This window comes from Nerophis ophidion, linkage group LG02, assembly GCF_033978795.1.
Source record: "Nerophis ophidion isolate RoL-2023_Sa linkage group LG02, RoL_Noph_v1.0, whole genome shotgun sequence".
NCBI classification, from domain to species: domain Eukaryota; kingdom Metazoa; phylum Chordata; class Actinopteri; order Syngnathiformes; family Syngnathidae; genus Nerophis; species Nerophis ophidion.
Window position 1 is genome coordinate 17,718,225 of NC_084612.1, and position 25,426 is coordinate 17,743,650.

Sequence of the window (25,426 nt, forward strand, 5' to 3'; positions counted from 1 at the left end):
TCAATTGGTTTTGTGTCATCAGGAGACATGGACATGTACAGCTGTCTCTCCTCAACATAACTGTTGGAATTTTTCCATCTCACCTGACGGCAATATGAAAAATAATAACGTCTAAAAATAGAACCTTTGAGCATACTTGCCAACCTTGAGACCTCCAATTTCGGGAGGTGGGGGGTGGGAGGCTTGGTGGGGGGTGGGGCGGAGGCGTTGTTTGGGGGCGTGGTCGGGGTGGGGGCGTGGTTAAGAGGAGAGTATAATTACAGCCAATTCACCAACTTGAGTATTTCATATATATATATATATATATATATATATGTATGTATGTATGAAACACTTAACTTTCAGTGAATTCTAGCTATATATATTAATTTTATTATATATATAAATAAAATAAATAGTTGAATTTCAGACGGCACATATCAAATACACAGTAATAAAAACACAGTTGTTCTAGTAACTGTACTGTGCTTGCTGGTTACTAAAAAAACAACAACAACACTTACCTTTCACTATTAGAGTAACGTCACTTGCGAGTTTCCAGAAGATGGCGCCAGTATGTGTTTTGCCCTGCCGTCTCTCGCTGTCAGCTCTGTTCGTTTTTGTGTTGTTTGCGTCTATTTTAGTCTCTGTCAGCTTACTGCTTGTGTATGACCGCCAAACACCGTTGGATCTTTTCCCCTTTCCCACTGATATGATCAACTTCGACGTAGGTTTTTTTGACGTCCCAGTCAGCTTTTTCACCTGGCCGGATTCCTGCCTTCCTTTCCCGCCTCGTGGCTCCTCTCCCCCGCCACCTGTGGGCTGTGTGTCGGGCCCCACCTGGATTAGCTGCGCCCTTGGACGCAAGATCTTTGACAAACAAAACATTTATCCTGAAGGATTTCTTCACTTCACGCGGACTTGACTTCCTCTGCTAGACGGAAACATGGCTTAGAGCCGGTGAGTCCACCCCTCTTAATGAACTTTTGCCTCCAGAGTGTTCCTACTTCAATTCTCCGCGGTCGTCTGGTCGAAAAGGAGGAGGATTAGCAGTCGTTTTTAAAAATGACTTTAAATGCTTCAAACTGTGCATGTTTGAGCTGGAGGGGGCGTGGCCCCCAGCTTCAGCTGAATTTCGGGAGAAAATTTCTTCCGGGAGGTTTTCTGGAGAGGTACTGAATTTCGTGAGTGTCCCGGAAAATCCGGGAGGGTTGGCAAGTGTGCCTTTGACGGACATCACGTGTAAAAAAGGAATGAAAGTAATGCCACTTATTATTTAATTTTTCAGTATGTGGCCCTCGATAGAAAAAGTTTGGACATCCTTGCATTTTAGTAAGAAAGAAAAAGTGTTTCATTGACGTACTTAATTTCCAGGCTGCTGCAGACCACATCAAACAACATAGCAGGCCACACATGGCCCCCGGGTCTTGGGTTTGACACCTGTAAATGAGCCTGGGAGTGCCCATTACGTCGATCGGAAAGGGTGTGTCAGTCGATCGCCAGCCAGGTATTAAAAAAAACAGACCTAAAAATTAGCGATCATCAATCTTCTCCTGAAGGAATCAATAAAGTACTATCTATCCATCTATCTTCACTATGACATCACTTTCTTCACTCGGTTGGCATTCTTGGCACCAGAGGATCTCGTGAGATGACGCTGGTTGCTGCGAGCTCAATATTAGAAAAAAAAAGACCGGCAGGAAGGGGAAAAACACTTTTTATTTCAACAGACTCTCAATGGTAAATGGTTAATGGGTTATACTTGTGCTTTTTCTACCTTTTTTTTCAAGGATCTCAAAGCGCTTTGACACTATTTCCACATTCACCCATTCACACACACATTCACACACTTATGGCGGGAGCTGCCATGCAAGGCGCTAACCAGGGACCAATAAGGAGCAAGGGTGAAGTGTCTTGCTCAAGGACACAACGGACGTGACTAGGATGGTAGAAGGTAGGGATTGAACCAGGAACCCTCAGGTTGCTGGCACAGTCACTCTCCCAACTGCGCCATGCCTTCCCCATGAACATGTTTCATAAATATATAAATATGAAATCTATAAATGTGAAATATATAAATATGAAATATACACACACATATATATATACACACACATATATACTGTATATACTGTATGCACACACATATATATAAACACACACATATATTTATATATATATATGTTTGTATACATATATATGTTATATATATATATGTGTGTATATACACAAATATATATATGTGTGTGTGTATATCATACATATATATATATATATATACACATTTCTCTCTCGCCCTCTCTCTCTCTCTCTCTCTCTCTCTCTCTCTCTCTATATATATATATATATATATATATATATATACATATATATATAAATACACAGTATATATATGTATATATATATATATATATATATATATATATATATATATATATATATATACATATACACACACACACATATATTAGACACATTTACTAGGATAATTCTGGAAGATCCCTTATTTGCTTTTTGTTTTAATAATGTTTTAGTGAGATTTTAAAGATTGTAAAAGATTGTAAAAACATACCTCGAGGTCGGATGGCTGCGGTGAACAAGAAGTGTCTCAGAGAGAAGCCAAGGAACCAAGCTCACAGCTGCCGCCGCTGCAGGACGACGAATAATCCACTGATTTCTCCGGTAAGATATATATCACAATTTCCCCATCCAAAAACATGCTGGTTGACGTAGAGAAAACATGTTCGCTTGACCGCTCCGCTTCACAACAAACAAAGAAACATCGGCTGTGTTTCGGTGATAAAGACAGCTGCAATACACCGCTTTCCACCAACAGCATTGTGTTTCATAATCTCCATTATCAAATGAACAAATTGCCAAAGATTCAGCAACACAGATATCCAAAATACTGTGTAATTATGCGGTTAAAGCAGACAACTTTTAGCCGCAAGTGGTGCAGCTGCTAATATTTCCTGACAGTCAGTGACGTCACGCGTACGCGTCATCATTCCGCGATGTTTTCAACAAGAAACTCGCGGGAAATTTAAAATTGCAATTTAGTAAACTAAAAAGGCCGTATTGGCATGTGTTGCAATGTTAATATTTAATCATTGATATATAAACTATCAGACTGCGTGGTTGGTAGTAGTGGGTTTCAGTAGGCCTTTAAAATATCTTGAAAAGTTACCACCGTGACATCTGTTTAAATGTTGCAAGCTGAACTGCTTGTACAGTTAATTAGAGGTTTATGGCAGTGATAGTTTGACCCTGGAATGGATTATGTGAATTTCGATGGTTTAAATGAGAGGTTTTTTTTTGTGGAACAATATATTTACAAGCTGACTTTAAAGGTCCCATGTCATATTGCACTACAACTACTACTGCAATATAAAAGCATGGTTTAAATTACTGACCCCGATACGATATCCTGACATGTGGGATATAAACCCGGACTGGGCCGAGAAAGGGGAATCAGCGGTCCCCAGGCATGATGAATCCTTCACTGGACGGACTCCAGTGGAATGTCCCTTCAGGTTCTCTCCAGTTTTGCAAGAAATTTGAATGCACTTCCAAAGAATTCAGACAAACTGAGTTCTAATCATGCGTTAAGTTTTGAGGGTTTTCCCTAAACGACAAATACCATCTTGAATGCCTACAAAAAGAGACGTGCACTTGTCAGGATGCTTATATGGAATGCAGTTGCATGTATTCTTGTAAACTGTGCCTGTCCTTTACCAAACACGACATTCTTTTCTATAAATACTTTTGTATCTACAAAAATCCCTCAACAAATCCAATGTATTATTATTGCTAGTACCGTCTTAGCTAGATAACAGCCAGCCCTCTAATGCAATGTGACTGGTTGTGACACACACCAGGGTATGATTGGCACTGATGCAACCATTACTATAATTAATGTGATGTTAAACAGAGTTATACGATGCACAATGATTTCTATTGGCATCTTATGGCATGCCTGCCACTACTGATCTGTGGTGGCTTAACCAATGACACACCAACTTAAGAGAGGAAGCAAAAATATAAAAAGGACAGTGGGCATTTAAACTCTGGTTAATGCGCCAACCCGCAGATATTGGCGCTCTCCAGTGGATAAATGGGAGGGTATCAGGAAGGGGGTCCAACTTTAGTCAAACCAAACCAAACAAATCATACACGGTGACTCGCTTGACGACGCCCAATGGGAGAGGCCTAAACTACAATAGATAGTCCTAATTTAGAGAAACTGAAAATTGGTGGAAGTTTGGGCATGTTATCAACTCAAAATTGATTTACAGTACTATGTAAAATTGTTAGGCCACAATTATTTATTTTCCTTTTTTTTTTACCTTTTTGTCTGTCCCCTCTTAAACCATTTGGTGGCTTATAAAAACAACAATAAAACAACTTAAACAGGAGGATTATAGCAGACATAAGTAAAAATAAATACAACTATGTAACATTTAAAAATATCCAAGGCAAAAGCCTAATTAAAGCACTTTGTCTAGTTTAAAAAATTGTAATTCATAAAAGGCTACTTCCTGATTCATGGACAATGACAAAGAAATAGAGGGTGCAATTATGATTATGGGTAGTGGACCCTTCATACATTGCTGTGTTAGCCCTTTAATCTTGATCATCAGCTAAATGAAATGTATTCTTGCCACTTCTCTACAAAGTTTGGTGAAAAATAGAGTTGCACGATATATAATATAAATTATTTTAAAAAATTGGCCAGCCTGTTTTTTTCTATTCTATGTATGTCTCTTAAGACCTCACTGTAGGCTTTGTTCGGTCATTTTACCTCTAAACCCAAACAAAATGGATGCTAATCTACCTTTTTGTTATTTTTTCCCCAAATAAGAATCAATAGGAGAACTAAAAAGGAACCGAATCATTATGTAGAATCGAAAGTGAAATCAGAACCGGAAAAATCTTAATCAGATCCCATTTCTAGACAAGACAGACCCCTCAGATAACGGATTCCAGTTGTCAACAAAGTCCAAAACAGAGGAAGACTTTTAAAATTCACATTTTTAAAGATGGAAGTAGTAGAAATTATTAATAGTTAAATAATACAGTAAAGAGCGGTAGTAACAACACTAATGTAATAGTGCAGTCAAACCAATCTGCTATAGAGATTAGAAAGAGACTCAATTAATGACCAAAAAACATTTCTTTTTTTCATTAAACCAGAACATATTCAAACTGAAACTACCCACTCTGACATAGTAGACAATTGTGAATACGGGGAATCGATTCTCAATAATACAGTCCTTTATTAGCCCATTTATCCTGAATATCACCAAAATGTAATGTATTGTTGCCACTTCTCGACAAAGTTTGGTTGAAAGTAGTGTTGAGCGATATAAATGATATTCATCCATCCATCCATTTTCTACCGATTGTGATATAAATGATCACATTGTTGTCAGGCAGTAAAGATTTTAATATTATCATTGTATTGTGATAATGAATGTTGATGACACATTCTAGCTGTATCCTGCAATGTTGCCAGCGACAAACCAATAAACGCGTCCTCAACGCATTGTGGCGTCCTTGCTAGAAAGCTAGCAGCTAACGTCCCTGCACAGTGTAGCTTCTAAATCATTATTCTTACCTCCATAGCTGCAAATAAACTACTTAAGTATTATCACAGGAGGACTGGAGGACGAGGAATAGCTAAACATGCGACACTACACATGTAGGGAAAATACAATAACCCATGCTAACCGCTAAGCTAGAGCTTTTGAATGTACTGTAAAATAGGTTGGCAGATCAATACAATGATCGACAGTAATGTTACCAAGTAAGTATTGGTATTAAGTCAATACTACGTTGCACTTTTTGGGGAATTTTGCCTATCATTCACAATCATTATGAGACAAAAGAAGACATCTATTTTAGGATTTTAAAAATGATTAAAAAAACCGCTTGGAAGATGCGGCTAACGGGAGTCACCGTTATAGTCTCCTCGAAAACAACTTCAAAACCCTCCATCAATGTTTTACACAGTGCAAGTCTATATATAATGTATAAACAGACACAATCATAACAATATGTAATATGTACAATATTTGATAATGCATATGTTCCTTGACTGCACTTAAATGTAGAATATATTTATAATATTCAGATATTATATATATAAAATATATTTTATATAACATATTATTTATTATTATCATTGTTTATTGTGAGCGAACTGTAGTGCTTAATTTCCCCCAGGGATCAATAAAGTACTTTTATTCTATTCTATTTTATTTTACATATTTTCATCATTTTAATCATTGCCGAAACTGACTTTGCATTGATTTCCCCTTCCATAGCAACGCACGTCTGACTTCCAGCAACAATTAAGTTTTCCTATTTCCGGATTCAAAAACGAGTGTGTTCTAATCATGGCAAACCTGGAAACAGACAACAAAGACGACCAATTTTGAAACTGAATGAACGGAGAATGAACTACAATTTTTGAAGCCAGCACAGAAAAGAGTGTAAAACGTTGGAGCAGACGAAAGCCGAGAGAGTGAGGTCGAAGACACAAAGCTGCAAATGTGGAATTTGGAGACTATCTATTTCGACATAAATGATGTGCTTACCCCCAAATAATCCAGAAAAGACGTCCCCAGCCACCTGGACCAAACAGACAACTAACTGTCCATCGAGTGCAGCACACTGTAATATTGATCAGGATACACGCAGCACGTCATGCATGTTAGTACAACTACTGTTCATATGCTGTTTGGCTAGCTGTGTACAAACAAAACATGAAATGTAGGCTAATACTTTACGGATACTCTATAACGACTGTTTGTTTTTCAGTCAGGCAAAATTGGGGTTTTATCGCCTTGTGTTGTGCGTTACAAACTCAAACGCGTTTTTTGTTGACGTAAAAGCCATAGCTTATCTCTTTCAGTAGCTAGCTTTTATGGCTAATACCGTAGCACGCCGATGTGTTTGTACACTAGAAAAAAAGTTATTCAGTTTTCGCTTTTACAAAAAATACAATGTCGCTACAGCTTGGATACTATAGAGGTTACATAACATAAATTAAATACTGGTGATCGTTTTTGAATGCATTTTGAAAGTGATTTAGACGTATAATTTATTGCTCCCAATATCTACGTTGCTAGCCACCAAGAACGAGCCGATTATTGCATATTAGAATGCAAAAAAAAAAAAAGCTTTTTGTATTATTGTCTCTCATAATGATTGTGAACAATAGGCAAATTAACGCCAAAAAGTAAACTAACAGAATACTGGAGAACAGCAAAGGTTTAACAAGATGATGCATTCACAAAAAAAACTGTTCCAAAACCAGCCAGCAGCAACAGCTGAACTTAAAAGTCTTGGTTGCGAACAGGGAACAGGTTTTCTGTCAAACAAAGTCAAGGTGCTGCATAACCAAAACGACAGGAAGTGCAACCAAAATAAAAGCACATGACAAGAGCTAAGACACTAAACAGAGAAACATCAGCAAATTTAAAATAAGACATGATCAGATCATGACAGAATGCCCCCCAACCTAATAAGATTCCCGACGTTCTAGAATAAACAGAAAAAGTCCAAAGTCATGGCAGGGCGCAGTTAGGAATAGGTAGTGGGTTGCCTAGACATGTGTCCTCGGAGCCAGCAGGGAAGAGTCGGATGGCAACTGGCGAGGCGGGCGCCCACGAAATGGCAACTTTCGTGGCTGACAAGGAGGTGAATGAGCGGCGCACCAGCAGCCATAAAGGTCCACGCCCGGGTCCAGGGCAATGCTGCTGATAGCGCTAAGGGCGTCCATGAAAAGGCCACATTCTTGGTAGCTGAAGAGGCTGACCTGAACGAGGACGGCATTTTAGCAGCCGTGAAGGTCTACACCCAACTCCAGGGCTTCGCTGCCAATGGCGTGCAGAGCATCCATGGAATGGCCACATTCTCGACCAACGATGAGGGGGAAGGCGAGTGCTAGGCAAGCACTTGAGCGGCAGCACCGTCTGAGACACGAGCGGCGGCTGTGGCAGACTCGCTGGAGCAGCTGGAGGCGCCGGCCGGAGTGCTGGAGATGGCGGCCGTTGTTGCACAGCTACCAGCACAAGCCCCCCCCCCCAGGAAGCGGATTCAAGATGGTGTCTCTGGCTTGACGGGGGCGCGTTCGACCCACGGCCTCAGCGGGAGCAGAAGCCAAGGGTGGGCTTTGGGAAACCGAGATGCTGACATTGGCGGGGGCCAGACTTTGGGAAGCATGGGGTGCTAGTATTGGTAGGGGCTGGGCTATGGGATGCCGATATTAGCAGCAGTGGGGCTTCGGCTGGTTGCCTCGGGCCTTGGCCGCGCCGGATAACCGCTCAAGCCGCCTAGAGTGAATCCCAGTGTGCATTCAGATTATCGTACTCAGGTTGGGGTGGTGAGGGAGGAGGAGATGTCCGCACCTGAGGCTGGCATTGTGGAGGTTTGTTTGGAGAAGCCACTGGGATCGGCTTTCGTCTGCGGCGACGACGTGCTGGAAAGGTGCTCCGCCAAAAAGTGTCTATTTATCATTTGTATATACGGCGGATACTGCAAATATCCAAAATAGTTTCTCTCGTTTTGATGAAATAACATTAGAAGATTTGTTACAACGTGAAAATGGAATAAAACAAACAACATGTTTACTTGACCCACTTCCTGGGAAACTTATCAAGGAGCTTTTTGTATTATTAGGTCCATCAGTGCTAAATATTATAAACGTATCACTTTCCTCGGGCACTGTTCCCGTTGCATTCAAAAAAGCGGTTATTCATCCTCTCCTTAAAAGACCTAACCTCGATCCTGACCTCATGGTAAACTACCGACCGGTGTCTCACCTTCTCTTTATTTCGAAAATCCTCGAAAAAATTGTTGCAGAGCAGCTAAATGAGCACTTAGCGTTTAACAATCTATGTGAAACCTTTCAATCCGGTTTCAGGGCAAATCACTCGACTGAGACAGCCCTCGCAAAATTGACTAATGATCTATTGCTAACGATGGACTCTGATGCGTCATCTATGTTGCTGCTCCTCGATCTTAGCGCTGCTTTCGATACCGTCGATCATAATATTTTATTAGAGCGTATCAAAATACGAATTGGTATGTCAGACTCAGCCCTGTCATGGTTTAACTCTTATCTTACTGATAGGATGCAGTGCGTCTCCTATAACAGTGTGACCTCGGACTATGTTAAGGTAACGTGTGGAGTTCCCCAGGGTTCGGTCCTTGGCCCTGTACTCTTCAGCATCTACATGCTGCCGCTAGGTGACGTCATACGCAAATACGGTATTAGCTTTCACTGTTATGCTGATGACACCCAACTTTACATGCCCCTAAAGCTGACCAACATGCCGGACTGTAGTCAGTTGGAAGCGTGTCTTAATGAAATTAAACAATGGATGTCCGCTAACTTTTTGCAACTTAATGCCAAAAAAACGGAAATGCTGATTATCGGTCCTGCTAGACACCGACCTCTATTTAATAATACAACTTTAACATTTGACAACCAAATAATAAAACAAGGTGACTCTGTAAAAAATCTGGGTATTATCTTCGACCCAACTCTCTCCTTTGAGTCACACATTAAAAGCGTTACTAAAACGGCCTTCTTTCATCTCCGTAATATCGCTAAAATTCGCTCCATTTTGTCCACTAAAGACGCCGAGATCATTATCGATGCGTTTGTTACGTCTCGTCTCGATTACTGTAACGTATTATTTTCGGGTCTCCCCATGTCTAGCATTAAAAGATTACAGTTGGTACAAAATGCGGCTGCTAGACTTTTGACAAGAACAAGAAAGTTTGATCATATTACGCCTGTACTGGCTCAGCTGCACTGGCTTCCTGTGCACTTAAGATGTGACTTTAAGGTTTTACTACTTACGTATAAAATACTACACGGTCTAGCTCCAGCCTATCTTGCCGATTGTATTGTACCGTATGTCCCGGCAAGAAATCTGCGTTCAAAAGACTCCGGCTTATTAGTGATTCCTAGAGCTCAAAAAAAGTCTGCGGGCTATAGAGCGTTTTCCGTTCGGGCTCCAGTACTCTGGAATGCCCTCCCGGTAACAGTTCGAGATGCTACCTCAGTAGAAGCATTTAAGTCTCATCTTAAAACTCATCTGTATACTCTAGCCTTTAAATAGACCTCCTTTTTAGACCAGTTGATCTGCCGCTTCTTTTCTTTCTCCTATGTCCCCCCCTCCCTTGTGGAGGGGGTCCGGTCCGATGACCATGGATGAAGTACTGACTGTCCAGAGTCGAGACCCAGGATGGACCGCTCGTCGGGACCCAGGATGGACCGCTCGCCTGTATCGGTTGGGGACATCTCTACGCTGCTGATCCGCTTGAGATGGTTTCCTGTGGACGGGACTCTCACTGCTGTCTTGGAGCCACTATGGATTGAACTTCCACAGTATCATGTTAGACCCGCTCGACATCCATTGCTTTCGGTCCCCTAGAGGGGGGGGGGGTTGCCCACATCTGAGGTCCTCTCCAAGGTTTCTCATAGTCAGCATTGTCACTGGCGTCCCACTGAATGTGAATTCTCCCTGCCCACTGGGTGTGAGTTTTCCTTGCCCTTTTGTGGGTTCTTCCGAGGATGTTGTAGTCGTAATGATTTGTGCAGTCCTTTGAGACATTTGTGATTTGGGGCTATATAAATAAACATTGATTGATTGATTGATTGATCATAATCTCCAAGTCTTTTGGAGAGTAAAGCCGTGCCTCTGCCTCCATGCCCTGAAAGATTCTCCTCTCCCAATACCTCATCTCCTCCTCGCTGAAGACCACTATCTGGTCAGAACATTCTGTCACGCGGAGGTCGCAATGCAGCGGTGGTTGTGATGAACCCAATGTGCAGAAGACACATTGGAGCTACAAAAGGTATTTAATCTAAGAACAAAAAGATGACAAATGCAACAGGAAAAGCACTAAAGCATAGGGAAGGCTATGCAATACTAAAAAACTAAACAGGCTTAAGATAAACTAACAGAACACAATAAAGGTTGAACAACATGAAGCATTCACAAAAAAACAATGTTGAGACACCAGAAAGCAGCAACAGCTGATCTTGAATAGTCTTGATTGCAACCAGGGAACAGGTGTGTTGCCAAACAAAGTCATTGTGCTGCATAACAAAAGTGACAGGAAGTGCAACCAAAATAAAAGCATAAGACAGGAACTAAGACACTAAACACAGAAAAGCACCAGCAAATTCAAAATAAGACATGATCTGGTGGGAACAGATCATGACATTCCCCTTTTTATAACATCCTTTCTAACCCATTCTGAAATGGTTCTATTATCATTAACATGAATTGATTAAACCCGACTTTAACAAGTTGAAAACGTATTTGGGTTTTACCATTTAGCGGTCACTTGTATGGAATATGTACTGTACTGTGCAATCTACTAGTAAAAGTTTCAAATAAATCAATAAATCAAAACATTCCAAATAATATATCATGATATATATCATCACAGGAGGCTGCACTGTTTACTGCAGTAAACATTTTAGGCAATATCACCCACCCCTTATGGAAATCAGTGTTTTAGTGCAGTGGTTTTCAAATGGGGGTACGCGTACCCCTGGGGGCACTTGAAGGTATGGCAAGGGGTACGTGAGATTTTTTTTTTTAATATTGTAAAAATAGCAACAATTCAAAAATCCTTTATAAATATATTTATTGAATAATACTTCAACAAAATATGAATGTAAGTTCATAAACTGTAAAAAGAAATGCAACAATGCAATTTTCAGTGTTGACAGCTAGATTTGTGGACATGTTCCATAAATATTGATGTTAAAGATTTCTTTTTTTGTGAAGAAATGTTTAGAATTAAGTTCATGAATCCAGATGGATCTTTATTACAATCCCCAAAGAGGGCACTTTAAGTTGATGATTACTTCTATGTGTAGAAATCTTTATTCATCATGGAATCACTTGTTTATTTTTCAACAAGTTTTTAGTTATTTTAAAAAATTTTTTTTCCATGCAGTTCAATAAAGACCACTACAAATGAGCAATATTTTGCACTGTTATACAATTTAATAAATCAGAAAGTGATGACATAGTGCTGTATTTTACTTCTTTATCTTTTTTTTTCCAACCAAAAATGCTTTGCTCTGATTAGGGGGTACTTGAATTAAAACATTTTTCACAGGGGGTACATCACTAAAAAAAGGTTGAGAACCACTGTTTTAGTGTATTCCTGCTAATTGGGTGTGTGCATCTATTTAATGTTTTATTGTGTCACTATTGCTGTGAAAAACTTTACTGATAGACATTTGTACAGAACTGTAAAATATGTATTGTGTACGGTTGTCTAAAATGCTGTATAAGTTCAATGTCCTTCTGATTAAAGGAGAAAAAAGATATTGCCAAGAATTGGGACATTGTAAACAGACATTTTAAAACAGAACCCTACAAAAACAAAAGGTTGCTTCTGGCAAAACAGCTACATGACAATGAGGTACTTCAGATGGATAAGGACCATCTTTCAACTAGTCCTTCCACGTGAAGGGTCACATATCTCACATTATATTGACTCTAACTAGTGGTTTCATCCCACTGTCCTTAAACACTTCTTTGATTAATTGAGAATTGATGTGTGAATGTCTTGTGTCAGTCAGATGTACAAGATGTAACCCGCCTCTCATCTTAAGAGTTAATTAGAAAAGACTTCAAACATTTCTGCCCTATGAAATGGGATATTTTGATTGACAGGACCCAAATTCATTGACAATATTGATTTCTATGTTTTTTTACACGGTGGTTGTAGTCACACAGTGGAATTATAATAATAAATAATAGTAAATCAACATTTTTTATTAAAATCTTGTGGATTTCCTGGTATGTGCAAGCAAAGACTGTGACTCTACACATTAGCACACTAGAGGGCGCCATTGCACACAGGGTCAAAATAAAGTCTACACATTAAACCACAGTATAGACACCAGGATGGGGGACATACAAGTGTTTGAATCCATTCATCCATCCATTTTTCTACCGCTTATACCCTTCGGGGTCGCGGGGGGGCGCTGGAACCGATGTCAGCTACAATCTGGCGGAAGGCGGTGTAAACCCTTGACAAGTCGCCAGCTCATCACAGGGCCAACACAGATAGACAGACAACATTCACACTCACATTCACACGCTAGGGCCAATTTAGTGTTGCCAATCAACCTATCCCCAGGTGCATGTCTTTGGAAGTGGGAGGAAGCCAAAGTACCCGAGGGGAACCCACACAGTCACGGGGAGAACATGTCAACTCCACACAGAAAGATCCCGAGCCTGAGATTGAACCCAAGACTACTCAAGACCTTCGTATTGTGAGGCAGACGCACCAACCCCTGTTCCACCGTGCTGCCCATGTTTGAATCCTCTTTGTGAATAATTCGGTATGTTTCATTCCTCCTACCCTTCACTATGAATTTTCTGCTGATGATGTGTTCATAAAGTACATTTGTGTTTCTATATGCATTAGGTTGCATAAGGATTAGTATACATACACACACACACACACACACACGTATATGTATATGTATATATATATATATGTATATATATATACATATACATACATATATACATGTATAACATATATAGATATGTATATGTATATACATATACACAAATATATACATATATATGTATATACATACTGTATATATACACACATATATACAAATATATATATACACACATATATACATATATTTGTGCATATGTATATACATACTGTATATATACACACATATACAAATATATATATACACACATTCATACATGTATATATACATACTGTACATATACACATATATACATATACAGTATATACACACACATATATATATATATATATATATATATATATATATGTCTTGATTGGATTATCCAGAGAATAGTGCTCGATACCGTGGTAGAGCGCAATATGTAGGTGTGGGAAAAAATCACAAGACTACTTCATCTCTACAGATCTGTTTCATGAGGGGTTCCCTCAATCATCAGGAGATTTTAATGGAAGCATTCACATACAATGGTTTATATAGAGCACAGAGTGGGTGGGTACAGGCAGGCGTAGGGACGTGGTGATTGGCTCATGTGTTACCTAGGAGGTGTTTCCGTCTGTGGCGGCATGTTGAAATGATTTCACTGCGCTTGTTGAGGGATGATCGATCTGGATGATATATAATAAACAGTTTCTCTTTTAAGCATAGGTTGCATCTTTTATTACCACTGTTGTAAGGTGTGCTGGATGCAAGAATTTGCCATGTTATTGAATATTCAACATTATTGTCTTTGAGGTTCCAAATGTGTTTGCTGAGTTCTGTAGAATTCTGCAGAGTCTGGTTTCTAAAGGAGGCGTTGTGATTATTCCATCTTGTTTTGAACGCTCCTTCGGTTAATCCTACGTACGTGTCGGATGTGTTAATGTCCTTGCGTGTTACCTTTGCTTGGTAAACGACTGATGTCTGTAAGCACCTTCCGTTGAGAGGGCAATCAGGTTTCTTGCGACAGTTACATTCATTATTGGTTTCAGAGTTGTTTGGTCTGGGGGTGGGCAGTCCTTTTGCAATTGCTTTGTTGTGGTTTGAAATGATTTGTTGCATGTTATTCATACAGCTGTAGCTCAATTTAATGTTGTTCTTGTTGAATATTTTTCTTAGGGTGTTGCCTTTGGGGAAGTGTTTGTCGATCAGATTGACATTTGTTGAGCACTGTACGACGATCCGAAATGGAAAAGTTCAGCATCGACTACTCCACGAAGAACATTCCCATACCCGCGCAGAAGGACTACAAGCAAAGACTCATAGAAAAGACGGAACACTTCCTAAGAAGGATGCGGTGGAAAGCACACTTTTTCCTCCACCCTGAAACAAAAGGAACATGTATATATGTATATACATGTATACATATATATACATACATATATATATATATATACACAAATATATACATATATACACTCATATACACACATATATATATACACATATAAACACACATAGACACAGATATACATATATATATGTACACACGCACGCACGCACGCACACACACATTTATATATATGTATATATATATATATATATATATATATATACACACAGTATATACAGTGAAGAAAATAAGTATTTGAACACACTGCTATTTTGCAAATTTTCCCACTTAGAAATCATGGAGGGGTCTGAAATTTTCACGGTAGGTGCATGTCCACTGTATGAGAGATAACCTAAAAAGAAAAATCCAGAAATCACAATCTATGATTTTTTTAACAATTTATTTGTGTGATAAAGCTGAAAACAAGTATTTGAACACCAACAATAATATAGAGTAGCCTTTGTTTGCAATTACAGAGGTCAAACGTTTCCTGTAGTTCTTCACCAGGTTTGCACAGACTTCAGGAGGGACTTTGGCCCACTCCTCCACACAGATCTTCTCTAGATCAGTCAGCTTTCTGGGCTGTCGTTGAGTAACACAGACTTTCAGCTCCCTCCAAAGATTTTCAATTGGAATTAGGTCTGGAGACTGGGTAGGCCACTCCGGAACCTTGATATGGTTCTTACGAAGCCACTTCCTAATTTTCTTGGCAGAGTGCTTTGGTTCATTGTCATGTTGGAAGATCCAGCCACGACTCATCTTCAATTATCTCACTGAGGGAAGGAGGTTTTTGGCCAAAATCTGACAATACATGGCTGCAGTCATCCTCTTCTTAATACAGTACAGTCGTCCTGTCCCATGAGCAGAAAAACACCCCCAAACCATGATGCTACCACCCCCATGCTTCACAGTAGGTTGGTGCTCTTGGAATGGTATGCATCATTCTTCTTCCTCCAAACACGTATAGTGGAATTATGACCAAAAAGGTCAATTTTATTCTCCTCTGGTCACAAAACTTTTTCCTGTGACTCCTCTGGATCCTCCAAATGGTCACTGGCAAACTTAAGACGGGCCTTAACACAAATTTGGCAACCTTGAGAGCTCCGATTTCAGGAGGTGGGGGCGTGGTCGGGTGGTTGGGCCAGTGGCTTGGTGGTGGTGGTGGAGTGGGGGTAGGGGGGGGGGGGCGTGGTTAAGAAGGGAGGAGTATATTTACAGCTATCCATCCATTTCTACCGCTTATTTCCTTTGGGCTCGCGGGGGGCGCTGGTGCCTATCTCAGCTACAATCGGGCGGAAGGCGGTGTACACCCTCGCAGTATGTGTAGAAATATTTATTTATAATTGAACCACTTGTTTATTTTTCAACAAGTTTTTAGTTATTTTTAAATCTTTTTTTCCAAATAGTTCAAGAAAGACCACTACAAATCAGCAATATTTTGCACTGTTATAAAATTTAATAAATCAGAAACTGATTACATTGTGCTGTATATTACTTCTTTTTCTTTTTTTTTCAACCAAAAATGCTTTGCTCTGATTAGGGGGTACTTGAATTAAAAAAAATGTTCACAGGGGTACATCTCTGAAAAAACGTTGAGAACCACTGCTCTAAAAGCCGTAGATGTTATTGTCACATATGCATGCACAGTAGATGGCAGTATTGTCCTGTTTAAGAGTTTCACAACATTGCTGTTTACGGCAGATGGGCTGCTTTACGGTAGACGAAAACGTGACTGCTGTTGTTGTGTGTTGTTGCCGCGCTGGGAGGACGTTAATGAGACTGCCTAACAATAAACCCACAAAAGAAACCAAGAACTCGCCCTCGATCATTCTACAGTTATAACGCCATTGGGCAGGCACTCGGTTTATATTGTGGGAAAGTGGACGTAAAAACAGGCTGTCGACACGTTACTCGGGTCCGCATGGAGCTGGAGGGGGCGTGGCCTCCAGCTCCTCCTAAATTTCCTGAGATTTTCAGGAGAAAATTTGTCCCGGTAGGTTTTCTGGAGAGGCGCTGAATTTCGGTAGTCTCCCGGAAAATCCAAGAGGGTTGGCAAGTATGCCTTAACATGTGCTGGTTAAAGCAGGGGAACCTTCCGTGCCATGCATGATTTCAAACCATGACGTCTTAGTGTATTACCAACAGTAACCATGGAAACAGTGGTCCCAGCTCTTTTCAGGTCATTGAACAAGTCCTGCCGTGTAGTCCTGGGCTGATTCCTCACCTTTCTTAACATCATTGAGACCCCACAAGGTGATATCTAGCTTGGGGCCCCACTCCGACTGAGATTCACCGTCATGTTTAGCTTTCTCCATTTTCTAATGATTGCTCCAACAGTGGACTTTTTTTCACCAAACTGCTTGGCAATTTCTCCGTAGCCCTTTTCATCCTTGTGGAGTTGTACAATTGTCTCTCTTGTGTCTTTGGACAGCTCTTTGCTCTTAGCCATGCTGAATGTTTGGGTCTTACTGATTGTATGGGGTGGACAGGTGTCTTTATGCAGCTAACGACCTCACACAGGTGCATCTGATTCAGGATAATACAGTGGAGTGGAGGAGGACTTTTAAAGGCGGACTAACAGGTCTTTGAGGGTCAGAATCCTAGCTGATATACAGGTGTTCAAATGCTTATTTACAGCTTCATCACACGAATAAATTGTTAAAAAAAATCATAGATTGTGATTTCTAGTATTTTCTTTTTAGGTTATCTCTCATACAGTGGACATGCACCTAACGTGAAAATTTCAGAGACCTCCATGATTTCCAAGTGGGAGAACTTACAAAATAGCAGGGTGTTCGAATACTTATTTTCTTCACTGTATGTATGTATATATATATCTATATCTATATATGTATTTATATATATATATATGTATACATACATATATAAATAAATACATACATACATATATATATATATATATATATGTATACATACATATATAAATAAATACATACATACATATATATATATATATATATATAAATAAATACATACATACATATATATACATATATATATATATAAATAAATACATACATACATATATATATACATATATATATATATATATATACAAACATATATATATACATATATATATATATATATATATATATGCTTTTTTTTTTTTACCATGCTAGAATATGATGAAGCATAATTAGCACTTGGCTTCACTGTAACCACAGTGGGAGACGAAGAAAGATCAGCGTCGGCCATCTTTATACTGCCGTCCTTCATCAACATCAGGTGTGTCAGGCGTGGACTGCCGCCGGCACCATCGGAGAGTGGGCGCGGTCTGCTTGATGAGCGTGGGGGCTTGTCTGGTGTTTCCAGTGGAGCTTCTGCGTGCTCCCGCAGCAGCGGGAATCACGGAGTGTGTGTGTGACAACACAGTGGGAGCGATTCAGATGTTGTTAGACACATTTACTAGGATAATTAGTGTTTTAGTGAGATTATATGGTCGTACCTGAAAGCTTGAGGGGTGTGACCACAGGTGTGGTGACCGCCAGTGTCTCCGTGGGAAGCCACGTTTCGCGACGAGGGCAGCCGGTGGGCGGAGGCAAGAGAGTCCGCAGCTGCAGGAAGAACGAAGCAAACTCTCCGCTCATGTCTACGGTAAGAGCCGACTTATTGCCACCATTTTCTCCCCGAAACCTGCCGGTTGACATGTGGTAGGGAACCATGTTCACTTGACCACTCTGTTCCATAGTAAAGCTTCACTGCAGCTTTCGGGAATGTAAACAAGGAAACACCGGCTGTGGTTGTGTTGCTAAAGGCGGCTGCAATACACCGCTTCCCACCTACATATTTCTTCTTTGACACCTTTAAATATATTCATCTTATTTTAGATTGGGGTAGGGCAGGGCAATATGGACCAAAACTGATATCGGCCGCTTGTGATAAAAGATGTATATCGGTATTTTCAACAAAATGTGCAAAGTGTTTAGTTTAAAGGCCTACTGAAACCCACTACTACCGACAATGCAGTCTGATAGTCAATATATCAATGATGAAATATTAACATTGCATCACATGCCAATAGGGCCGATTTAGTTTACTAAATTACAATTTTAAATTTCCCACTGAGTTTCTTGTTGAAAACGTCGCGGAATGATGACGCGTGCGCGTGACGTCTCGGGTTGGAGGGGACATATTAGCGCAACACAACTTGCGGATAAAAGTAGTCTCTTTTCATCGCGCAATTACACAGTATTCTGGACATCTGTGTTGCTGAATCTTTTGAAATTTGTTTAATTAATAATGGAGAAGTCAAAGTAGAAAGATGGAGGTGGGAAGGTTTAGCCTTTAGCCACACAAACACACGGTGTTTCCTTATTTAAAATTCCCGGAGGTGAAGCTTTACTATGGATCAGAGCGGTCAAGCGAACATGGTTCCCAACCACATGTCAACAGGCAAGTTTCGGTGAGAAAATTGTGGTAAAAAGTCGCCTCTTACCGGAGCTCTGCGGAGCTTGCGCCGTCCATGCAGCTGCCGTGACTTCCCTCAGACACTTGCGTCAACACACCCGTGGACACACCCCTCCGACTAACAGGTACTATTTAACTCACTAAAACACTAGCAACACAATAGAAAGATAAGGGATTTCCCAGAATTATCCTAGTAAATGTGTCAAAAAACACCTGAATTGTTCCCAATGCAATCGCCTTTTTTTTTTCTAGTCCTTCGCTATCAATATCCTCAGCCACAAATCTTTCATCTTCGCTCAAATTAATGGGGAAATTGTCGTTTTCTCGGTCCGAATAGCTCTTGCTGCTGGAGGCTCCCATTATAAACAATGTGAGGACGTGAGGAGCCCCCACACCGGTGACATCATCGTCTGCGACTTCCTGTAAAGGCAAGGCTTTTTTATTAGCGACCAAAAGTTTCGAACTTTATCGTCGATGTTCTCTACTAAATCCTTTCAGCAAAAATATGGCAATATCGCCAAATGATCAAGTATGACACATAGAATGGACCTGCTATCCCCGTTTAAATAAGAAAATCTCATTTCAGTAGGCCTTTAAACTCAACACCACATTACTGTTAGCACCAGTGTTCTGAAACGTACTTTCAAAAAGCAATTTATTATAGTTACTCGTTACTTAACCAAAAAAGTAATTGAATTACTAAAGGAATTACTGTTTATGGAATGTAAATAATTACTACGGAAAGTAATTAAGGAGTTACTTTAAAAAAAACTTTAAATATATGCAGTTGAAAGAAATTCATGAGAGCAGCTCCCGCTTGCTGGAGTTATGGTTTTATGATAATTACAATTTGAAACCGTTAGGGTAACAAACCGTTGAGAATATTACCGCAGTTTATCATTACACCGGTAATTGTTACATCCCCATGATAAACACACCCTCTAGGCAGTTTTAGGGCATGTGTGTCAACAACCAGTGAACACAGTATTAAACAAAATGATCTAATTTCTGAATTTAGCATATTAAATCTCCCCGCTGAGGAGATTGTCCCTTTGGGAGGATAGTGATACGAGCGATTAACTTCAACTTGCCAGCAGAAATATTCCAAATTTAGATGACAATTAGTGTCCTTGTAAGTAAGATTTTTAACATGGACTAGAAACATATTTGAGTGTATAAAGAAGTGTAAATATATAAAATATGTACGTAGGGAGAAAATGCATGGTCAGTTTAAAATGAATGTGTCAGGCTTGCCTCTGACAGTTTGACTCTGTTTTAGTTTTTTTCCTCTGCATTTGTCTTTGTTTCCTCTGTGTTTGTAGTGTTTCCTGTCAGCACTCTTATTTTGTTGGTTTCCTGTCTCTCTGCCTGAGTGCTGTGTTCCCCCTCAGCTGCGGCTGATTGGCACCTGGCCACACCAGGTTTCAATCAGTCCGCTCCTATTTAGACCTGTCTTCCCATCCAGTCACTGCTGGATTATTGTATTGTATTGTCGATGTCACTCTTGTCGTTGCTACCTGTCGTTCAAAATGTTTACTTATATAGCCCTAAATCACTAGTGTCTCAAAGGGCTGCACAAACCACTACGACATCCTCGGTAGGCCCACATAAGGGCAAGGAAAACTCACACCCAGTGGGACGTCGGTGACAATGATGACCCAGTGGGACGTCGGTGACAACGATGACTATGAGAACCTTGGAGTCGTTTTGTATCTTTGCAGCGTAGCGGTAAGCTACATTTCGTTAGATGTTTTTAGCTTACTGTTTTTTGTTCCCTGCTTCCAATTTGTCTTGATGCAACACATAACGACTTCTGTTCTCGGTTTTGTTTTTGCTAGCTTCCATGCCAAGTTATTTTTTGTTTTCTAGCTCCCATGCTAGCTCCCTTAGTTTGTAATCCGCCTCGTGCGCGCTTCGTGTTAGTACCCTTTTGTTTGTTCTTGTTCTATTATTTATATTAAATCATGTTTTCTCATTCAATGCCTGCCTTCTTCTCTGCATCTTGGGGTTCGTCACAAACAAATTTTGACAGAATGTTGTTTTGCTAAAACAGCACTTTTACTTTGACCGAGGTCAGCCTCCATAAGCTTTGAACCACTTCATACCAGGGCCCACTCAGGGAGGTTTTGTCACTTATCTTCCTTCGGGCACGGCGGAGGCATCCATGGAGAGAGACGGGACACAAATAGCCCCTTTAAATCTGGAGGGCCTCAGTCAGAAGAAAAGGCACAATCGAATTTTCCACAAAAAGGAATGAGAATAAATAGAAGCTTGAAAGGCTCATGATATTTTTCACAGGCGTGTGTTTGCAGCTACTATAAAAGTGCTTACACCTGAAGACATTTGGCACTTTTGCAGCATCATGCAAGTCTTTTTCCTTCACCAGGTGCATCAAAACAGTACAGAGACTACAGAATGGAGGCGACAGTATGTCTAAAAATGGCACCCAATGTGTGATTACCACAAGCTTGGCACTCTGCTGGCTAAATGATATATGTTAATGCCATGTAAATGTCATGCAACCAATCTGGAGGTGAGGCATATTAATGAAGAGCAGCATCATCAGGTATACAAGAGTGCGGTAGGCCTGTCCTTGACTAGCATCTTTAAATGTTACTCAAGGTGGGAGTGGCAGCATGTCACCTGAGGCTTGGGGCAATATCTGCTGCAACACACACACACGCACACACACACGCGCACACACACACTTCTGCAGTTACACACACGTGCGCAAACACAGCAAGCTGTACTTGTGCTGACTCACAAAGGCATGTGTTCATTATGATAATATAGTCAGCGTTGATGCAGATTTCGCAGATCATATTTTGTGTTTTTTGGGTCAATACATGTCAGGATTACAGAGAAGACCACTTCTGTACTTGCCAAGTGCAAAAGAAAGACAAGTTAGAGACAACTTTTGACAAGGAGGTTGAAGTCAAAGGTTGGATCTGCTGCATCTACTATTGGTGTGTTTTTATGGGGTGTGAGATGTATGTGGGCCATTCATTTGAATAAGTACCATTTGCATCTATCCATCCATTTTCGACCGCTTATTCCCTTTGGGGTCATGGGGGGCGCTGGTGCTTATCTCAGCTACAATCGGGCGGAAGGCGGTGTACACCCTGGACAAGTCGCTACCTCATCGCAGGGTCAGCACAGATAGACAGACAACATTCACACTCACATTCACACTATAGGGCCAATTTAGTGTTGCCAATCAACCTATCCCCGGGTGCATGTCCTTAGAGGTGGGAGGAAGCCGGAGTGCCCAGAGGGAACCCACGCAGGTAAGGGGGGGACATGCAAATTTTATTTTTTTTTTCCAAGCTGGCGCTGCTGTAGTGGCTGCTGTTGGCGGAGCTCTGTGCTCTTGTGTCATCCTTTTGTGTTTCCCTCTTGTTTTCATGTGTTATTATATATATATATACATATATATTTTTTTTTTGCCTTTTGGTCCGGGACCCTTTGGGACTGTGTGACAAGGGGTGGCACTTTCGTGACCTCTGTGGTGCTTTTTTGTGGAATTCTGGATCTGCCTCCCGGGAGCCTTTTGGCCATGGAGACCAGCTGCTGGGTCTCTGCTACACCAGAGTCGGTTTGGAGGGACTGGAGGAGATGCGGATGAGGGGACAGGGCTGCGGAGCTAGCACTGAGCGCCGGTACAGAGAGGCTTCGCGGTGTCTTGGCTGGGTGAGCAGGTGTCGGACACCTCAGTTACCTTGGACGTATCCTCGCTCATCCATGCGGAGTGGACACTGGCCAAGAGTGGAGTCGGCTCTCTTGGTTGCTTTGTTGGGTCTGCTCCTGTCTCTGGCCATGCTCCCTCCACCCCATCGGACAATTGCGTGGAACACCGCAGAAGCCACCACAATGGATATGATTCTTTTACTTTTCATTCATAGCTGTATGTAGAAGTGTCTGGTTGTATCTGCTGCTTTAATGTCTTTAATGTCCTCTGTGTTCGTTGATGTTTAATGTTTCCTTCTTACACACATGTAAGAGGGATGTGTACTATGGCTATGAGTTTTTTCCCCCTTGGCCTCAGTCTGCACCCCCTCTCCAGGGCCCAGGCTAAGACAGATTTTTTAATTCTATTTTAATCTTCTATTTTTTTCTCCCATTCCCCCCCCCCTTGTTTACCTGTATCTCATCTTTTTTGTAAGGGCCGCTGGAAGCCGGCAGACCCGTCAGCGATCCTGTTCTGTCTCCCTGTAATGTTTGTCTGATCTTGAAGGGATTGTGCTGAAAATTAAAATTTTCCTGAAAGAACTCTCCTGACGGAATAAATAAAGTACTATCTAATCTAATCTAATCTAACTCCATACAAAAAGATCCCGAGCTCGGGATTGAACCAAGGACTACTCAGGACCTTTGTATTGTGAGGCAGGCGCACTAAACCCTGTCCACCGTGGCACCAGCGCCCCCCGCGACCCCAAAGGGAATGAGCGGTAGGAAATGGATGGATGGATGGATGGATATATCCATCACTCCATCCATTTTCTACCGCTTATTCCCTTTTGGGGTTGCGGGGGGCGCTGGCGCCTATCTCAGCTACAATGGGGCGGAAGGCGGGGTACACCCTGGACACGTCGCCACCTCATCGCAGGGCCAACACAGATAGACAGACAACATTCACACTCACATTCACACACTAGGGCCAATTTAGTGTTGCCAATCAACCTATCCCCAGGTGCATGTCTTTGGAAGTGGGAGGAAGCCGGAGGGAACCCACGCATTCACGGGGAGAACATGCAAACTCCACACAGGAAGATCCCGAGCCTGGATTTGAACCCAGGACTGCAGGAACTTCGGATTGTGAGGCAGATGCACTAAACCCTCTTCCACCGTGAAGCATATATATATATATATATATATATATATATATATATATATATATATATATATATATATATATATATATATATATATATATATATATATATGTATAGGGCTGGGCAACGATTAAAAATTTTAATCAAAGTTAATCGCACTATTTCTCTGATTAATCGCGATTAACTGCATTGTATACGCAAAGCCCAATAATGAATTCAAAAGTAGTGTGTAGTGCACCTTTATTGGAATATTCCCCCACATGAACAAAAGCGCCAAAACATTTGCTGTGCAAACACAATTTAAATCAGTCCTTGTTAAACAGTAGCAGTTAAATAGCATATTTTATGAAAATCAACTCAAAAAATGCAAATACAAACATTTAAGCTTATTATTACCACTGCCAGGGTATTCAAGTTATCCTGTTTGTTATGGAAAATAAATATAATCTACATACAAATCTCTGAGCCACAATCATAACATCCGAACAGGCAATTTCTGAGGTAACAGCAGAAACATTTCTTTTATCAGGGATCTTATGTTTAAAAAACCTATATTTTAGGTAGTGGGCTGTTTTAGGGAATTTGTGATCAAATTATCCGTAGTAGCAATATTAATAATGTTGTGTTTATTCTGCATAGTGCACTTAAAATAATTATGACCATATCTAGGAATTGATATGATGGGAATTTTCCGATTGTTTGATGTTATGAGCCAGGGAATAAAAGAACTACCCTACCCAGCATGCAACAGGAGTGACGAGCATGCGCGGTAGCCCGGTATAGGTTGTGTCGCCATGACGGCATCTTGTATGTTGTGATATGCACGCTCTGAAAGCAAACGTTAAGAACTCATCCAACACTCCTTGTCTGCATTATTCATAAATAGACAGACAACACATATACTCCGCTGCTTCACAGGCCGCTGGATGTAGCCGGCAAAGTATTCCTATGCTAGCTAGCCGGTCTAGCAAGCACGCGTCATTCAGTCCAAAACGGCCCGATCTATCCACATTCAGAATTGTCTGGTGGTCGTAAGTGATCCCGGAGTGGCCACGCTGTAAGCCAGCCATGAAATTTGCAGAATTGTCCGGTATTTTTGCCAAATGTTGCATCTTTACCAAGAGCCCCTCGACGCCGGGCGACGCCATCTTGTTAAGAAAAGGCGTTAACAAAATAAAAGCATGTAAACAACATACGCAAATGTGCGATAAAATAATTGTCAGCGTTAATAGATTGATGAGTTAACTCATAATTAACGCATTAATTTGCCCACCCCTAATATATATATATATATATATATATATATAT